The sequence below is a fragment of the Macaca mulatta genome, chromosome 16 (assembly GCF_049350105.2).
Source record: "Macaca mulatta isolate MMU2019108-1 chromosome 16, T2T-MMU8v2.0, whole genome shotgun sequence".
Taxonomy (NCBI): Eukaryota; Metazoa; Chordata; class Mammalia; order Primates; family Cercopithecidae; genus Macaca; species Macaca mulatta.
In genome coordinates, this window is record NC_133421.1 from 16,856,722 (window position 1) to 16,875,120 (window position 18,399).

General features: G+C 41.0%; 1 protein-coding gene across 1 annotated transcript in view; it reads right to left on the reverse strand.

Moving 5' to 3' along the window:
• Nucleotides 1–17,091, reverse strand: part of TEKT3 (tektin 3) — a 76,674-nt gene extending 59,583 nt beyond the window's left edge. The window contains exons 1-2 of the mRNA XM_077970390.1: nucleotides 17,051–17,091; nucleotides 16,143–16,223 (exon numbers count right to left, since the gene is read on the reverse strand). The gene's annotated coding sequence lies outside the window, so the exon portion shown is untranslated. The remainder of the gene's footprint in view (nucleotides 1–16,142; nucleotides 16,224–17,050) is intronic.
• Nucleotides 17,092–18,399: the final 1,308 nt, after the last annotated feature.

The following is an 18,399-nucleotide window of genomic DNA, read 5'->3' on the forward strand; positions in this document are numbered from 1 at the left end:
CAATGTGGCTTTCGTGGAGCACACGTGAGCTTCACCTGATGGTATCAAGACTGTGTGGGAGTTCATCATCTTCACACCTGGGGATGGACATCTAGGCTTTGCTCTGAAGTTTCAGATTTATCAATGTGTGGACAAGCTTCTTGAAGAAGTTCTCCACAAAAAGAGGTCCCAATGCAAACTAGGTTTAGCTCTAGCTGGAAATGACGGGAGGATGAAGTGTTGGTTCACTTTGAAATAAACTTCAGAGTAATAAAATGTGTTTAAAGAGCACGTAGAGGGTGCCCTGTCTTGAATAACTTGGCCTTGTGACTTTTTAATTCTTTTTAAATTTAAATTTAGTATGTTTCTGTATCCTCCTTGTAGCAAGTCAAGCGACACGTAAGCTCGTGGAAGAAAATCTAACAATTTTCTCATTACTCTCCCTCCTCTCTCACCCCCTTCCTCAAAGGCGAGCACTGTTAACCATCTGTTTTCTCTTTCTGTCATTCTAATGGACTTTTAAAATGATATTCTGGCCGGGCACACTGGCTCACACCTGTAAACCTAGCACTTTAGGAGGCCAAGGCAGGTGGATCACGAGGTCAGGAGATCGAGACCATCCTGGCTAACACAATGAAATCCGGTCTCTACGAAAGATTCAAAAAATTAGCCAGGCATGGTGGCAGGTGCCTAGAGTCCCAGCTACTCAGGAGGCTGAGGTAGGAGAATGGCGTGAACTTGGTAAGTGGAGCTTGCCATGAGCCAAGATCGCGCCCTGCTCTCCAGCCTGGGCGAGAGAGCGAGACTCCATCTCCAAAAAAAAAAACAAAAACAGATATTCTAAATGTGCATAGTACAAAATCCAAAATATAGCTGTCTCCCTGCCCACTATCCACCCAGTTTGAAGGAGAAGGCAATTTTTTATCAGTTCTTTTAAGTCCTTCCAGAGATAGCCCAATAAGTATTTACTTATTTACATATTTTACACAATTATTAGTGTTCTCTACATACTACTCCAAATCTTTATTCTCACACAGACTGATAGTCTTTTTCCATTATGTGTATAAAGCAGCCTCATTCTTTCTATTCATCTATTTCATTCATAATTTATTTAACCTGTCATGTTGAAAGATATTTAGATTGTTTTCAAACTTTAAAATTACGTTACAAATCTAGGTAAATATTTGTAGAGTGAGCCTCTGAAAGTAGAATTTCTGTGTCAAGGGAGTGTACATTCATAATGTTGATATCTAGTCTTTTTCCCCACTAAAGACATTGTTTCAGTTTGATTTCTCTCTAGGATTTCCTGGTCCTGCCTGCACCTGCCACTCCCTCCAAATTTGTTAATAATATAATTGGGATTGAATTAAACATATGTTTCCCCACAATGACCGACATTATGTGTTATTCAACTTTTAGAATTTTGGCAATATGACAAGTAGTTGTATTTATCATTCTCTTATAATTAATGAGCTTGAGTAGATTGAGGCCTATTTCTATTTTCTTTTATCAATTGTTCATATCCTTTGTCTGCTTTTCTGCTGAGTTGCTGGTCTTTCGTTGTTTGTTTGTTTGTCATTCTTGATACCAGCGTTTCCCACCCAGTGAGCCACAGGGTTGCAAATGGGTACTGACCTCTAGCCCCAGGGTGACCAGTGGGACTAAGCCAGCCTGAGAAGCCCATATTCTGTGTGCGCCACAATCTGGAAACATTCAGCCCCAAGTCTGTGCGCTGAACCACTATGCATGCGTCCTCTTAAGTGTAAGGGTGGATTTAATATATTTTATCAACTGCAATGGTCCTCGACCTTTTTGGCACGAAGGACCAATTTCGTGAAAGACAATTTTTCCACAAATGGGGAGTTGGGGGGATGTGATGCTTTGGAATGAAACTGTTCCACCTCAGATCATCAGGCATTATATTCTCATCAGGAGCATGCAACCTAGATCCCTCGCATGCACAGTTCCCAATAGGGTTTGCCCTCCTTTGAGAACCTAATGCCACTGCTGATCTCAGGCGGTAATGCTCGCTTGCCCACCACTCACCTCCTGCTCTGCCGCCTGGTTCCTAACAGGCTGCGGACCAGTACCCCCACAACCAGGGGTTAGGGACCCCCGATAGAGGAAGCATTCACCGATTCCCATTTTCCCAAGAGTTTTTAGGAAGATTACATACTGAATATTTCAAATGTCTTTTCAGCATACACATTTGATTTTTAACTTGTATTTGGTTAATAAGGTGAGATACATTAATAAATATTCTTATCTGGAATTATCTTTTATATGTTTATAAAAAGTTTAAAAATAAAATCCTTTTTTTTTTTTTTCTTTTTGCACTCTTGTTGCCCAGGCTGGAGTGCAATGGCATGATCTCAGCTCACTGCAACCACCGCCTCCCAGGTTCAAGCAATTGTCCTGCCTCAGCCTCCCAAGTAGCTGGGATTACAAGCATGTACCACCATGCTGGGCTAATTTTGCATTTTTAGTAGGATGGGGTTTCGCTATGTTGGTCAGGCTGGTCTCGAACTCCTGACCTCAGGTCATCTGCCCTCCTCGGCCTCCCAAAGTGCTGGGATTACAGGTGTTAGCTACTGCGCCCGGCCCCAAAATAAAATTCTATGAAAAGATTTCTAACAATGAAAAGCAGTTCCTTTACCCATTTCTTTTCAACTCCCAGTTCTACCTGTTAATTAATGTGCCAATGTTGTGTGTGATTTGTTGATGTCCTGCAATAGTAACTGATGATTTTTGCGTCTTACACCTTCAGGACCACTTTCCCAACCACGGAGTCTCACAGTAGAATTTTATTACCAAGAATCGATGTTTACATGATTTCAATTAAGCAAATATTGTTCACTGCAAAGCCAAGTAGTAGATTTAATACATTAAAATACTTAAACTTGCATATTTTTACTTATTTTTTCTTCACATAATTTCCCTGTATGACTCTGTTGCATTTTGTTCACATCTGCCGCACGCTTGTGAACCGTGTGTTCCAAATGCTCAATGTATCCGATCATCTGTCAATTCTATTTTGTCCCCCCAAGTTCTCAAGACTTGGGCCTCTTGAGGCTCATTAGGCCTCTACACAGATGACATCCAGGGATTTCCACTTGCCATTTTTTTTTTCTCTATTAAATACCCTGTTTCTTGGCTCCCTTGCCTTCTTCATGTTCATTTTTTTTTCTCCCATTTTAGTGGAATAAATCCTTATAGCTTCCTATGCAAGGGTTTGTGGCCAGTAAAATTTGTGATTTCCCGTAGAACCATCCGTTGCCTAACGACAGGGATAGGTTCCGAGAAATGTGTTGTTGGGTGATTTCGTCCTTGTGAGAACATAGCAGAGTGACATACACAAATCTAGATGGTACAGCCTGCTACACCCCTGGGCTATATGGTCTAGCCTATTGCTCCCAGACTACAAACCTGTATAGCAGGTGATCATACTGAATACTGCTGGCAACTGTCACACAATGGTAAGCATTTATGTATCCGAACATATCGAAAAACAGAAACTGTACAGTAAAAATATGGTACAAAAGATTTAAAATGGTATATACCTGTACAGGGCACTTACTATGAATGGAACCTACAGGACTGGAAGTTGCTCTGGGTGAGTTGCTGAGTGAGTGGTGGGTGAAGGTGAAGTCCTAGAACATTGCCGTACGTGACTGCAGACTTTATAAACACTCTGCACTTCGGCTACACTAAATTCATTTAAATAATTTTTTTCTTCAATAATAAACTAACCTTAGCTTACTGTTAATTTTTTTTTTTTTTTACTTTGTACACTTTACTATTTGTAAACTTTTTATAATAACACTAAAAACACAAACACATTGTATGGCTATATAAAAATATTCTCGGCTGGGTGCAGTGGCTCGGGCCTGGAATCCCAGCACTTTGGGAGGCTGAGGTGGGCAGATCACCTGAGGTTGGGAGTTTGAGACCAGCCTGACCAACAAGGAGAAATCCCATCTCTACTAAAAATACAAAATTAGCCGGGCATGGTGGCGCATGCCTGTAATCCCAGCTACTTGGGAGGCTGAGGCAGGAGAATCACTTGAACGTGGGAGGTGGAGGTTGTGGCAAACCGAGATCGCATCATTGCACTCCAGCCCAGGCAACAAGAGCAAAACTCCGTCTCAAAAAAAAAAAAAAAAAAGAAAATTCTCTATCTTCATATCCTCATTTTATAAGCTAATTTCCATTTTAAATTTTTATTTTTTATTTTTTTACTTTTTAAACTTGTTTGTAAAAACTAAGATACAAACACACACATTAGCCTAGGCCTACACAGGGTCAGGATCATCAATATGATTGTCCCCCATATCCGTGTCTTATCCCACTAGAAGGTCCTCAGGGGCACTAACACACAGGGAGCTGTCATCTCCTATGATAACAACGTCTTCTTCTGAAATACTTCCTGGAGGACCTGCCTGAAGCTCTTCTGGAGGAAGTGTAACTCTTTTCATAAATATGTTCATAGTGATTTGCCTGGTTTACTTTTTTATCATAGGTTTGCATGAGTAATGTGTTGTGCTATGACATTACAAAGACTATGACGTCACTAAGTAATAGGAACTTTTCACCTCCGTTACAATCCTATGGGACGTCCGTTATATGCAGGTTCATTGTTGACTGGAATGTCTTTATGTGGCAAATAATTGTATTCTAAAAATGTCATTATTCTTCACTTATACACTCGATTAGCTATTTGTCTCACTATTAAATTCTAGTTTGAAAATATTTTTCCTTCTGCCTTCCAAGGTTGTGTGAAACCACATTGATTCCCAATTCTTTCTTTATGAGACCTGTTTTCCCTCTTTCATCTTTCAGTGTCTTTTCTTAATTCCTATTGTTCTGAAATTTCATAAAAGATAGACATGTCATGAGTTGGTTGTTGTCGTTTTTATTTGTTCACTTTGTTTGTTTTACTTGTAATAGTTCTCGATCCTTGCTTATCTGTTATTACCTGGACTGTCATGTCCTTCAGTTCTAGAAAGTTTTCTTGTACCATGTCTTAGATAATTTCCTCCTGTTCATTTCCTCTGGATCTCCTATTAGATGAATTTTGTTTTTCTTGAAGAGATGCTTTAGGCCAGGCACAGTGACTCATCCCAACACTTTGGGAGGCTGAGGAGGGTGGATCACCTGAGGTCAGGAGTTCAAGACCAGCCTGGCCAACATGGTGAAAACTCATCTCAACTAAAATTACAAACATTAGCCAGGTGTGGTGGTGCATGCCTGTAATCCCAGATACTCGGGAGGCTGAGGCAGGAGAATCACTTGAACCCAAGAGGTGGAGGTTGCAGTGAGCCAAGATTGCATCACTGTACTCCAGCCTGGGAGACAGAGTGAGACTCCATCTCAAAAAAACAAAAATCTTTTAATGTTCTTATTGTTTCTCTACAATTTTCCATTTCTTTGCATGACATCTTTACAATTTTAGAAGATTTTCTCAATTGCATTTCCCAGTTTCCTCTAATGTTTATTTTGCTGTGATACTTTAAATTTCCAAGGACCTTTATTGTCTGATTTGTTTTTTCTGAGAATGAGGTTCTTATTGTATGAATACAATGTCACCTCTCACCTCTTTGGAGACATCAGTGTTACAGTATTTTTGAAGGTTTCTTCTCTGTCCTGCTTAATTTCTTACCTGGTTTCTTATGTTTGTTTTGGACCCTTCCCCCAAATGTCTGATGAAACTTGATTGCCCATGTATGTTTCAGAGTCTTGGGGGCACTAAAAAGATGACTGCAGGCTCAAAATACACAGCCAAGACTTGTCAAGCAGCAGCTGCCACACTTGGGCACCTCCAGGTGTCAGTGAATGGAGCTATTTTCTCTGGGTCAGAATTTTCCAAATCACGTCCTTGTACGTGGCTGTGGGCATACTGTGAGCAGAGTCAGGGAAGAGAGCAGAAGGATGCAGAGCTTCATTTCATACCCATTTTCATCCCTGTACCACACTACCTCATTGTACCTGAAATGTCCAAGACCAGAACTCCTTCTATCTAATCTATCTGTAAAATAAACCTGTAACTTTCTACATGGAGCAGAGGTCAGGCTAGAGCAATCTGGAGACCCCCAACTGTGGAGAAAGTCTGTGCTTCTGTAGCCTTTCTGCAGCCCCCAGCTTGCCTCCCACTTTCTGTGGGACCTGATGCTTTCAACACCAGACTCTCTAAAGAGCTTTATGGACTCTATGAATGAAGTCACCTGTTTTCTTCCAGTATCCCCTACTCAACTAAATTTAGAATGCAGTTTTTGCCTCTTTGCTAAGTCAGTTCCTCTCTCCCATCTGTTTTCCATATTCCAGAAATTGGTTTAAATCTCTCACGCACTGGTGGCTCCTGTCTTGTCTTCTGAGTCCTCCTGGGCTTGAGTACCTTTTGTGTTTCTATAAAGTTATGTTAGAGTGGTCTTGGGTGAAGAGTAGGAAAAAGAAAAAAGATACACATAGATATTTGATCTGCCATGTTTTAATAGGTGTTTTCTTTTTCCTTCTACTCTTGTCCAGTTTCAAAGTTACACTTGTGGCATGAATGAAGAACGTTTGCATTTTTTCTATGCTCTAGAAGAGTTAATATCACATAGCCTCTGGTAGAATGTGTCCATAAAAGGATCCGAGTCTTCTATCTTTTTAAGGGTTAGATTTTTGACTGCCTTTTCAATTTTTCTGTGGTTATTATTTTATTTAAGTTTTCTACCTCTCCTCAAACCATCTCAAATTTTGATATTTGGAGGTCCTGAATCTATACATATCTTACCTTTTATTATATTCTTTCAATGGTTTGTTCTATAGCATAAAAATCAGGGACATGGCATAAACAGTCACAACAGTCAAAAGGTATAAACAACCCAGTGTCCACCGACAGATGAATGGAGAAACAAGGTGTGGTATTTCAGACGAGGGAATATTATTCAGCTTTAGAAAGAAAGGAAATTCTGACATATGCTACAACATGGCTGAACCTTGAGAGAATAATGCAGAGTGAAATAAGCCAGCCACAAAAGGACAAATACTGAATGATTCCACTTACATAAGAGACCTAGAGTAGTTAAATTCATAGAGATAGAAAGTAGAATGGTGGTTGCCAGGGGCTGGGTTGAGTTGTAGTGGGAGGTTGTTTAATGGGTACAGAGTTTGGGATTTGCAAGCTAGGAAGAGTTCTCTGGATGGATGGTGGTGATGGTCACACAACAATATGAATGTACTTAATGCCCCTGAACTGTACACTCAAAAGTAATTAAGGTGGTAATATATTTTACAACAAACTAAACTTGCTTAATTTTAAATTTAAGAAAAAATTAGGAAGACTTTCTTGGTTTGGACATTTAGCCCACTGATTTAGTTTTCACATTTGGTTATTCATTCACTATACTGAAGTTTCTTAAAAGTCACCTTATTTTAAATTTGTAAAGTTTCTACTTGGTTCTTGTTTTATACCAACTATTCTTATTTTGTGGCGACTCCCGGCAAGTAACCCATCATAAGATGTTAATAATCTTTAAAGTATTTGGTCATTTTCACTATTTCCTTAGAAGATAATTTCCTTCTCCGCCTTGTTAAGCTTGGTGTTTTGTTGGGTTTTTTGTTTTTGTTTTTGTTTTTATTTTGTTGTTGTTTTTGTTTTTGTTTTTTGAGACAGAGTTTTGCTCTTGTTGCCCAGGCTGGAGTTCAATGGTGTGATCTTGGCTCACCGCAACCTCCGCCTCCTGGATTCAAGTGATTCTCCTGCCTCAGCCTCTTGAGTAGCTGGGATTACAGGCATGCACCACTATGCCCAGTTAATTTTGTATTTTTAGTAGAGACAGGGTTTCTCCATGTTGGTCAGGCTGGTCTCGAACTCCTGACCTCAGGTCATCTGCCCACGTCAGCCTCCCAAAGTGCTGGGATTACAGGCGTAAGCCACCGCACCCGGCCAGCTTAGCGGTTTTGTTTCATGAGTTTGTTTTTCTGGAGTGTCTGGTGATTTTTGCTCTTCTCTTTGTATTGGGAATTTCCTCTTTGCCTGTCTGTGGATGCGGTTTATTGTCTACGTCTCTTGCTCTTGGTGAATGTGCAGAGGGGTTTAATGGGTATGGACAGGTCTCTATCCCTCTTTGGCTGCAGTAGTAGGCTCCAGGGTACCTCCTTCTTTCTGAGCCCCAGTTACCCACCACACTATCTGCAGTCACGGCTTCTTGCTGCATAGCAGAAGTTGAGACTGGGGGAAGGGGCTGCCTTAGCCGCCTGACCTTCCAACTAATTGCCCTGAAGAAAGCCCCAGGACTCCGCCTGTGCCCGTGTTTCTACCTAGACTCTGGGCCTGGGGCTTCCTCGCCCCACCACATCTGCACAGCAGCCTTTTACTGGGATGCCCTCTGGTTTACATCTTCTGCTCTTCTGGTCTGCCCCCACCTTGGAGAACTGCCTCTCCCTATCCTTACTGACTCATGGTACTTATCTTATTTCTTGGTGCTGTCATGAACTTAATATTTCAAGTCATTTTTATCTGGATGTTCACTCCACCCCCTTGTGGTGCCCTTCCCTGGCTCTTCATAATGACTTCTTGAAAGCTCTCCGAGTCAGGCCAGGTTGCTTCTGAGCTCCGGAGACATCAAGCTGGTACAACTCATACTTATGACTAGTGCTGAATAGTTCTCCACACTTGAGTCATTCACAACTACAAGGGCCCAAACAGACAAAAAGGATCCTTACAACGCATGGAAGGTGCTTTTCTCCACAAGCTGCTGGATAAATGAAGCCTGTCATTTCTTGCAGACTGCAGCTTCTCAAGCACTTTCCTGGGACTGCAAGGAGACCAACGTGTTCTGGTGCCGTGAGAGGAAACACTGGCAGTTTTGATATTAGTGCCATAAAGAATCAATGCACAGCCATGGAGTACAGAGAGACATAAGGCGTCCTTTTGTTCAGCTGCAATTAGTGCATTCCAGGAGAGCCAGTTCTGAGCAGGGGGCAGAGGGAGTAGCCACAAAATGGCCTTTGTCCGAACTCCCATAAAAAAATTCCAGCCAGTGGGAGTGAACACAGACACAGTCCAGAGAGTCGATTGTAGATGTCCCGGATTTTGGCTTTTACAGTGAAGCTATTCCAGGAATTCATGGACCGTGGTCTATTGAAGGAGAAGGAAAGCAAATACCTCCTCAAGAAAAGGTGCCACTTGCAGAAAAGTTGATTTTTATGGTTGAGGATTTATTGCTTACTAAGAACTTGGTATCTAGAAAATTGGGTGAGTTTTTGTTAGTGGTGTATAGATACAGCCAAAGAAAAGCACTTCCCCCCTTTATCTCACCCTCACACCCATCCTTAGTTGTCTCATACACACTTAGAAATGCGAATTCAGCTAAATAATCTTAAAACTGTGTTACATCTTTGGAATTACAGATATACTTGTAAAACCTGGTCACTAGGTAGGTATTATTCTTCCTATTTTAGAACTGGGAAAATGAAAGATCCAAGAGTTTAGGTACCTGGATGAAGGTCAGCTGGCAGAGCTGAAATTCTAACCCAGATCTGTCTACCTGCACTACCTGCATTCCAGATCTACCACACAGGAGCCTTACTGCTAAAAAGAAATATTAGCATGGTGGTGGGACTGCCCGGGTCCGAATCTTGCCTCATTTGCCCAAAAGCTATGAGATAAGCACATCTCTATACTTTGTCTTTCCTGACTTTATAATAGACATGATGGTCATGCCTCCATCATCACTGGAGCACAGAACTCTGGAAGCATTTAATGATGTAAGATGTGGCAGGCATAGAACAAACAGTACCTGGAACTTGGTGAACAGCAAATGGACCTACTTCAATTGTGTCAAGGGCCACAGAGGAAAAGCCTACCCAGGATCAGTAGGATGAGCTTCGAAAGACTTTTCCAGCTTGGAAGAATTTGCACTGATGCATTCATTTTGAGTCACTTTGGGTTAATTACATACAATCAGAAGGTGGCTGGTCAGATGAATGATGTACTTTTTCTACTCAGGCATTAACTGAGCTCAGATACCATCTAAAGTGCTGACCACCGCTAGGCAGAGTGACGAATACGGGCAGAGAACACCCTGGTCTTGCTTTCCTTTCTTCTGAGAAGATAAGAATTGTTTCATAGACTCGAGGGAGAGAGTGTGCTAGGAAGCACCTTGAGCAAAAGTCGTAGGATCTAGACCTGAGGCCATCTCAGTCACTAAATTGGGGGTCTTAATTTCTTCATCTGTATAGATAGGGAGGGGAAATGAACTCACATTGGAATTTTCTTATAAATCTAGAAATACATAATTCTGCAGTTCTGTTTCTTTGCAAAAATAAATGAACCTCATTTATCTCAAGGCCAGACTCCGACCAACCACCATACAAATTAGAAAATTCAATCTTTGAATGATGAATGCCATCTCAAATTGAACTGGAAAACCTTTAAGATGTCAGACCGGAAACAGTAAGAACAAACCTTTGCAAAATAATAGCAGATTACAGTAAGACACAGCTGAGTTCTTACGTGGTGAATTCACCTTCTTGCCTAGTACAGAATTTTTTTTTAAGAATTTCACCTTTGGCCAGGTGTGGTGGCTCAAGCACTTTGGGAGGCCGAGGCAGGTGGATCACGAGATCAGGAGATCAAGACCATCCTGGCTAACACGGTGAAACCCTGTCTCTACTAAAAATACAACAACAACAACAAAAAAGAAAGAAATTAGCTGGGCGTGGTGCCTGTAGTCCCAGCTACTCAGGAGGCTGAGGCAAGAGAATGGCGTGAACCTGGGAGGCAGAGCTTGCAGTGAGCGAAGATCATACCACTGCACTCCAGCCTGGGCAACAGAGCAAGAGTCCATCTCAAAAAAAAAAAAAAAAAAAAAAAGAATTTCACCTTTAGTGTTTCATTTACAGTGACTTGGGCACATCATTTAATTTTTACGAAACATGAACTTTGTATTAATGGAAGGGTAGGAGCAGGGTGTGGGTTTAATGCTTACATTAGGAATCACCTCTCTGTTCTGCCCCAATCCACCTGAAATGACTCAGAATGTTGTCACTGTCACCATCATAAGAGCTGTCATCCATTGGTCACTGTGTCTCAGGTGCCTAAAATATCCTTACATAATTCTGCAAAGGAGAAGTTTTGGGGTTTTTATTTGTTTGTTTGAGACACAGTTTCACTCTTGTCACCCAGGCTGGAGTGCAATGGCTCGACCTCGGCTCACTGCAACCTCCACCTCCTGGGTTCAAGCAATTCTCCTGCCTCAGCCTCCTGAGTAGCTGGGATTACAGGAATGCATCACTACACCCAGCTAATTTTTTGTATTTTTGTAGTAGAGGCGGGGTTTCACCACGTTGACCAGGCTAGTCTTGAACTCTTGACCTCAGGTGATCCATCCACCTCAGCCTCCCAATCATGCCTGGGATTACAGGCGTGAGCCACTACGCCTGGCCAGGAGAAGGTTTAAAGGTAGTTCCAATTGATGAGTAACTCTCCCATTCTGTTTTAGAGTTTTCATTGTAATGAAACATTTTAATACTGTTGAAGTTATTTTTATAAATATTAATATATTGATAATCAAAAATAAATACAGTTAATTCATCTTGACATTTTTGCCAAGCAATAACTACAAAACCTTGTTTCATATATGTTTTCTTTTAAAGACACCTATTTTGTATACGTTGTGGATTCATTAACATTGACTTCCTGACTAGCTGCACTGTCACTCATGCCCAGACAAAGCTTATCTAACACACGCTTTTTCTCCATAAGGCACATCATACCCTTCTTGCACTTAGGAACACTAGACAGCATTTCAGCACTACACTTGGAGGTCTTTAAAAACAATAAATCACCAACGATAAGCACCAAAAAAATGTTTAAAAGTTGTACTAAAATACCTAAAATACTTCACAAAGGACATTCATTTACAGTACTGAGAGCCAAAACAGGAAAGCAAAGACTTTGTTTACATCTCAGACACTCACATTTTTTGCCACTTTGTTGCATATGTGTGTCTGTGAAGCCGAACAAAGGCCATGAGTATGAATCTTTTGTTTGTTTGTTTGTTTTTGATTTTTGAGACGGAATCTCGCTCTGTGGCCCAGCCTGGAGTGCAGTGCCGCAATCTCGGCTCACTGCAAGCTCCGCCTCCTGGGTTCACACCATTCTTCTGCTTCAGCCTCCCGAGTAGCTGGGACTACAGGCGCCCGCCACCACGCCCAGCTTTTTTTCTTTTTTTTTTTTTTTTTGGTATTTTCTGTTTGCCAGATGGTCTCGATCTCCTGATTTCGTGATCCGCCTGTCTCGGCCTCCCAAAGTGCTGGGATTACAGGTGTGAACCACTGTGCCAGGCCGAACCTTTTTTTTTTTTTAAGATTGAGTCTCGCTCTGTCCTCCAGGCTGGAGTGCAGTGGTGTGATCTCCTTACTGCAAACTCCACCTCTTGGGTTCAAGTGACTCTCCTGCCTCAGCGTCCCGAGTAGCTGGGATTACAGGTGCCTTCCACCATGCCCAGCTAATTTTCGTATTTTTAGTAGAGACTAGGTTTTGCAATGTTGGCCAGGTTGGTCTCGAACTCCTGACCTCAGGTGATCTGCCTGCCTCGGCCTCCCGAAGTGCCGGGATTACAGGCATAAGCCACCGTGCCCTGCCTGAATCTTGAGGTGACAAATACATTTTAGTGACCAGACCAACTCACAAATACAGAATCTGCAAATAATGAGGATTGATTGTAGCTTGAAAACTATGGTCTTAAATAAGGAAGCAGAATAATATACATGTTAAGAGCAAGAGTTTTAGAGGAAGACTCCCTGTGCTCAAATCCTGGCTTAACCACATACTAAGTGGGCAAATTCTTCTTCATGTATTGGCTTTATTTCCTATGAAATTGGACGATAAAAGTATTCACTACATAGGACTGGCATAAGGACTAAAAAGAGTTAAAATGTATAAAGTTCTCAGAACTATGCCTAGCATGTAATAAATGCTCACAAACATTAGCTGGTTTTCCTCACCTCCCTCCCCTGCCCTGCCTTCCTTGAGGGAGCTAGAGAAAGAAAAATAACCCCAAACTGAGAAGAACCCATTTTGGGTTTCCATACTTGAAAAAGCAGAAGCGATTTCCCCATTTTCCATCTAACAAAGAAAAACTCAAATAAACCATTAAAATATTCAGTTGGATAATGAATATGCCTACTTGTGAGTTTCTAGAAGTTTCTGAGACTATTTCCCCATTCACTTCTGTAATAACTTATTTCCACTGAACTTCCATATATCATTTGCTTTTTATGAAGCTTGATACTCTGCTCACTGGAAGAGTAGGAAATGGGAACGAGGCTGATGTTTACACAACATGTGACAACACCTTCTTGGCCCAGAGCTCAAAGGTATGATTCACTGTGTCATGCATAGCTGTTAAATCCCCAGATAAGTCTTCAAGAATGCACCTGCCTTACAGTCTGGATCATGGAGCAGAAGAACCACCATCAGGTGACACCTCATCCACATCACAGTTCCATTTTCTTAGAGAATAAATAAACTCCTTTTTATAAGATTGAATTTGCAAACTGACGTGTATGGCTAGAGAGTAGCTGAGAAACAAGAGATAAGAAAATGTACACCTAACATCATTACTAGTAATTTCAAGGATTTATTACTAAAATTAATAATATTCACTTTAAGACTACTTTCATCTAGTAAACAAGATTCTTGAAGGTATCAAAAGAAAGAAGATTTGTGGTTAGAGTTGGTGTTTGGAATAATAATAATAATAATGAATGTTATTATTACCACCATCCGCTATTAACATTAGAGCTGGCCCTGTCCCTCTTTCCAAGGATGACTGAGGTGACCAAAGAAGGACGAGGGCAAGACAGTTTGCGGGAGATGGCACAAGGCTTATAAAGGAAGTTGCTTTCAACTCAAGAATGGGAAAAGATAGCCACATACATTCACAGCTTGCATCTTCATTTAAAATTACAGCATCAGAACACCTAGGAAATAGTAGCACAGGGATAGCAAATACATAAATTCACCATATCAGCTCGTGTTCTTTGGCGATGATCTCTGGAGCCCTGTTGGAAGGGTTGGAGTGCAGTGGTGGGATCTCGGCTCACTGCAACCTCTACCTCCTGGGTTCAAGTGATTCTCCTGCCTCAGCCTCCCAAGTAGCTGGGATTGCAGTTGCCCTCCACCATGTCCAGCTAATTTTTGTATTTTTAGTAGAGACTAGGTTTTGCAATATTGGCCAGGCTGGTCTCGAACTCCTGACCTCAGGTGATCTGCTAATTTTTGTATTTTTAGTAGAGACTAGGTTTTGCAGTGTTGGCCAGGCTGGTCTCGAACTCCTGACCTCAGGTGATCTGCCCGCCTCGGCCTCTGTGGGATACAGTGCCAAACCATAAATTGGGAAATTATGACTCCACCTGGGTGCTGTGATGCTTTTTATGCTGCGATGCTCCACCTGATGCTTTTTATGCATCAGTTCATTGCTTCCTCACAATGGGCATGTGAGGAATGCCCATTTTATTGAAGAAACATGCACAAGATCCCATTTATTAACAAAGCTAATTGCTAATACATGTCCTTGGATATCATCAAGGTGTTTCTTGAGTCAAAACTCCCTGGTTGAGAGCCAATACATTTGAATACAGTAGCTCCTGGTTATACCACTTGATATCCATGGGACCTTGGACACTTTTCTTTAACTTCTCTATACCTCCACTTCACTTAATAGAGGTAGTAATAGATCCCTGTTGCAGGGTTGCTGTGACTACGATAGTGTTGTGGAAAGTCTTAGCATAGTGCATGGCAGACAGCAAGTGCCCAATAAAAATGTCAGTTTTTATTATTGCCGTTACTGGCTTTCCAGGGTGCACTGAGAGTCACTAATGCTGCATTTCTGGCCCCACCCAAGCAGTTAGTATCCAAAGTCCCTTGGTGGGAACGTACTGCAGACTCAGCCAAAAGGGATGTAGCTGACTCTTGGTGGATACACTTTTATCAGACTAAGTAAAACTGCACCTCAGGTCCTGATCATAAGTCTTTATGGAAAATCATCAAACTATACCAAACAGTGCAAAACTCCTTTACCGATTTCCTTAGGAATTATAGCAGGTCTATAATTGGAATATATGTTATTTCATTTTACGTATTCCATCTTTTCCCGTGAATTGATCACTCCTGCCATCTTGGGGCTCCAACAGCCTGCCCGCAGCTGTCTTAAGCACTTGTCAGATTTTCTGACCCAGTGAGGTTGGCATCATTATAACCACTTTAAAAATGGGAAAATTAATGTTTTGCGAGCTTAGGTAAACTTGCCAAAGTCCACAGAGCTAGCAAGCGGCAGAGCCGGGCTTCATCCCAGGCACCAAAGCCCGTTTCCTAAACTGAATGGTAGACTTCTAGCATGGCGTTTGCAGTGGCTACATTGTGTATTCATTGTATCCACTATGACTGAAACATCATTTATTTGACCAATTCCCCATTATTGTGCATTTAGAATGTTGCCAGTTTTTTCACTATTATACCTGTGACACCAGATACCCTTATACACTCTTTGGTTATTTTCTTAAAACAGTGTTCCTAGAAGGGGAATTGCTGGATTAAAAGGCTTTCTGAGTTTTTAAAGTTATGGATAAATAATGCTAGATTGGCTTCCAAAAACCATCTATCATTTAAAACTCCCACTAATGATAAATTAGTGTTAATTTCCCTTTTCTTGGTTGTGTATTCCTTTAATCAACAAGATACTTCAGCACCTATTAAGCAAGGCACTGATTAACCATAGTGCATTTATATGTGCTGATTTTTTTTCATAATTATAATAGGTGAAAAGTTATACATTTGTTTAGAGGTCCTCCAATAATCCAAGAAAAAGGCAGCTAAGAAAATTCTACAGAAGAGGAAACAGATATGCAGTGAGTTTCAGTAGCACATCCAAGGTCGTGCAGCTGGTGAGGACACAGCCAGGATTAAAGCCATCCAGCTCCAAAAGCAGTGCTCTTGCCCTTCTGCCACCCTGCCAACCCCTGGCACCACGAGTCTCCAAGGGTTTTTGTGCAATTTCCTGTCCCTTCCCCACAAGCTGCATATTTCGAGCAAAGTCAGTAAAGGGAAACAAGGGGAAGAGTTGATGGAAGAGAAAGTTGAAATGGGGTGATACTTTACAAGCTTCCAGGCTAACCTGAATATCATGGATATCCTGATTCTATCTGCCTGAGGAATCCCAGCAGCTGATAGATGCCAAGGCGATGGCTCTACAGTCCTGTGGCAAATGATATTGAAACTGAATCAGACTCTAGAAATCATCTGCACAAAATCCTTTATTTTTAAAATGTCAATACAGAAGCCCAGAGGGAATGGCTGCCTGGCATCCTGTCAGGTGCTGAGTGATAGCAGCAGAGGGATTGGAACCCGGGGCTTCTTAAGCTTCAGACCTGTTCTCCTTCCATACATTTTTTTCTGAACAAGCCCAGATGGCTCTTGACCCTTTCCACTAATAACCAGTCCTCTTCTCATCTTGGCAGTCCCAGTACGAGAAAGAAAGGCAAGATCCCTGTCAAGTATCTGGGATTTTTATCTCCATCTCTCACCCTTCACAATCCTGCTCACAAAATTTAAAAACTCCTCTATTAAAAAAAGAACAATAATAATAATAATCCCAGCCCTCTGGGAGGCCAAGGCAAGAGGATCACTTGTGCCCAGGGGTTTGAGACCAGCCTGAGCAACATAGGGAGGTCTCATCTCTACAAAATAATAATAATAATGATAATATAAAATTTTGAAAAGCAAAAACCACCAACAAAGCAACAAACTGGAAAAATGTTTGCAATTCATATTCAAATATATATGCAAATATTAATGAATAAGGAGGTCATACATAACTTTGTGAAAGATAAACAATCCCATGAAAAATGGCAAATGGAGATAAGCAGCCATGTCAGAAAAAAGAAACACAAATGGCCTTATAAGAAGCAAAGTCTCACTCACAATTAAATTCAAATAAGAATAACACCAATTACTAAATAATGAAATAGCAAAAAAAGATATCTCATTTTAGATAACATTAGCAAAGGTTTAGAAAATACCTACCAATCTTTGGCTTCTCTTGCTTCTTTGCCTTGTTGTTCCAGTAACAGAAGGAAATGCTTCCCAGTATTTGCTTTACTAGTTAAACAATTTAATCTCCCTAGTCTTAATTCCAGTCAAATGAATAGAATAGTTTGTTTTTCTCCCAATAAATAAAATAAAACCCAGTTCTTATAAGGAAAAGATGTTTTCTTAAAGCATAGCTTGCCTGGCCACAGACTAGGAGAAAATATTTGCAATACATACATCCCATAAATGATTTGTATGTCCTTATATAAAGTATTCTTATAACTTAATAAGAAGACAACTCAGTAAAAATGGACAAACTATTTGGACAAACATTTCACCAAAGAAGATATACAGATAGCAAATAAATAAATGAAAAGATGCTCAGCATCATTAAACCATTATGGAAAAGCAAATTAAAACTATGATGAGCTATCACTACACATTCACTAGAATATCTGTGGTTAAACAGACTGTTATACCAAGTGTTGGCAAGGATGTAGAGAAACTGGAAGTCTCAAACTTTGCTAATGGAATGTCAAATGGTGCAACCACTTTGCAAATCAGTTTGGCAGTTTCTCAGAATTGAAATATATGTTAAGAGGATAACAAGATAAATTAGAGACCGGGAGAAAGTATTTTCAAACCACATATCTGACAAAGACTACCATCTGAAATATATAAAGAACCCCCCAAATTAATAAAACAAACAATTTGATTAAAAAGTGGGTAAAAGAGGTGAACAGATATTTCACTGAAGAGGATGGACAGAAGACACATAAGCACATGAAAAGATGTTCAAAACCATGAGCCATGAGGGAAATGCAAATTAAAACCAAAATAAGATCTCACCACGTGCCTATCAGAATAGCTAAAATAAAAAATAATGGCAACACCAAAAACTGGCAAAACTGGTTTACTCACACATTGCTGGTGGGAATCTAAAATGGTACAGCTGTTATGGGAAACAGGCAGTTTTTTGTTGTTTTTTTATTTGTTTGTTTTTTGTTTTTTTGAGACGGAGTCTTGCTCTGTCGCCAGGCTGGAGTGCAGTGGCAATCTCGGGTCACTGCAACCTCTGCCTCCCGGGTTCAAGCAATTCTCCTGCCTCAGCCTCCCGAGTAGCTGGGACTACACCACACCCAGCTAATTTTTGTATTTTTAGTAGAGACAGGGTTTCACCATGTTGGCCAGGATGGTCTTGATCTCTTGACCTCATGATCCGCCCGCCTGGGCCTCCCAAAGTGTTGGGATTACAGGCGTGAGCCACCACACCTGGCTGGCAGTTTTTTATAAAATTAAACATACAACTACCAGAGAACCCAGCAACTGCACTCTTGGATATT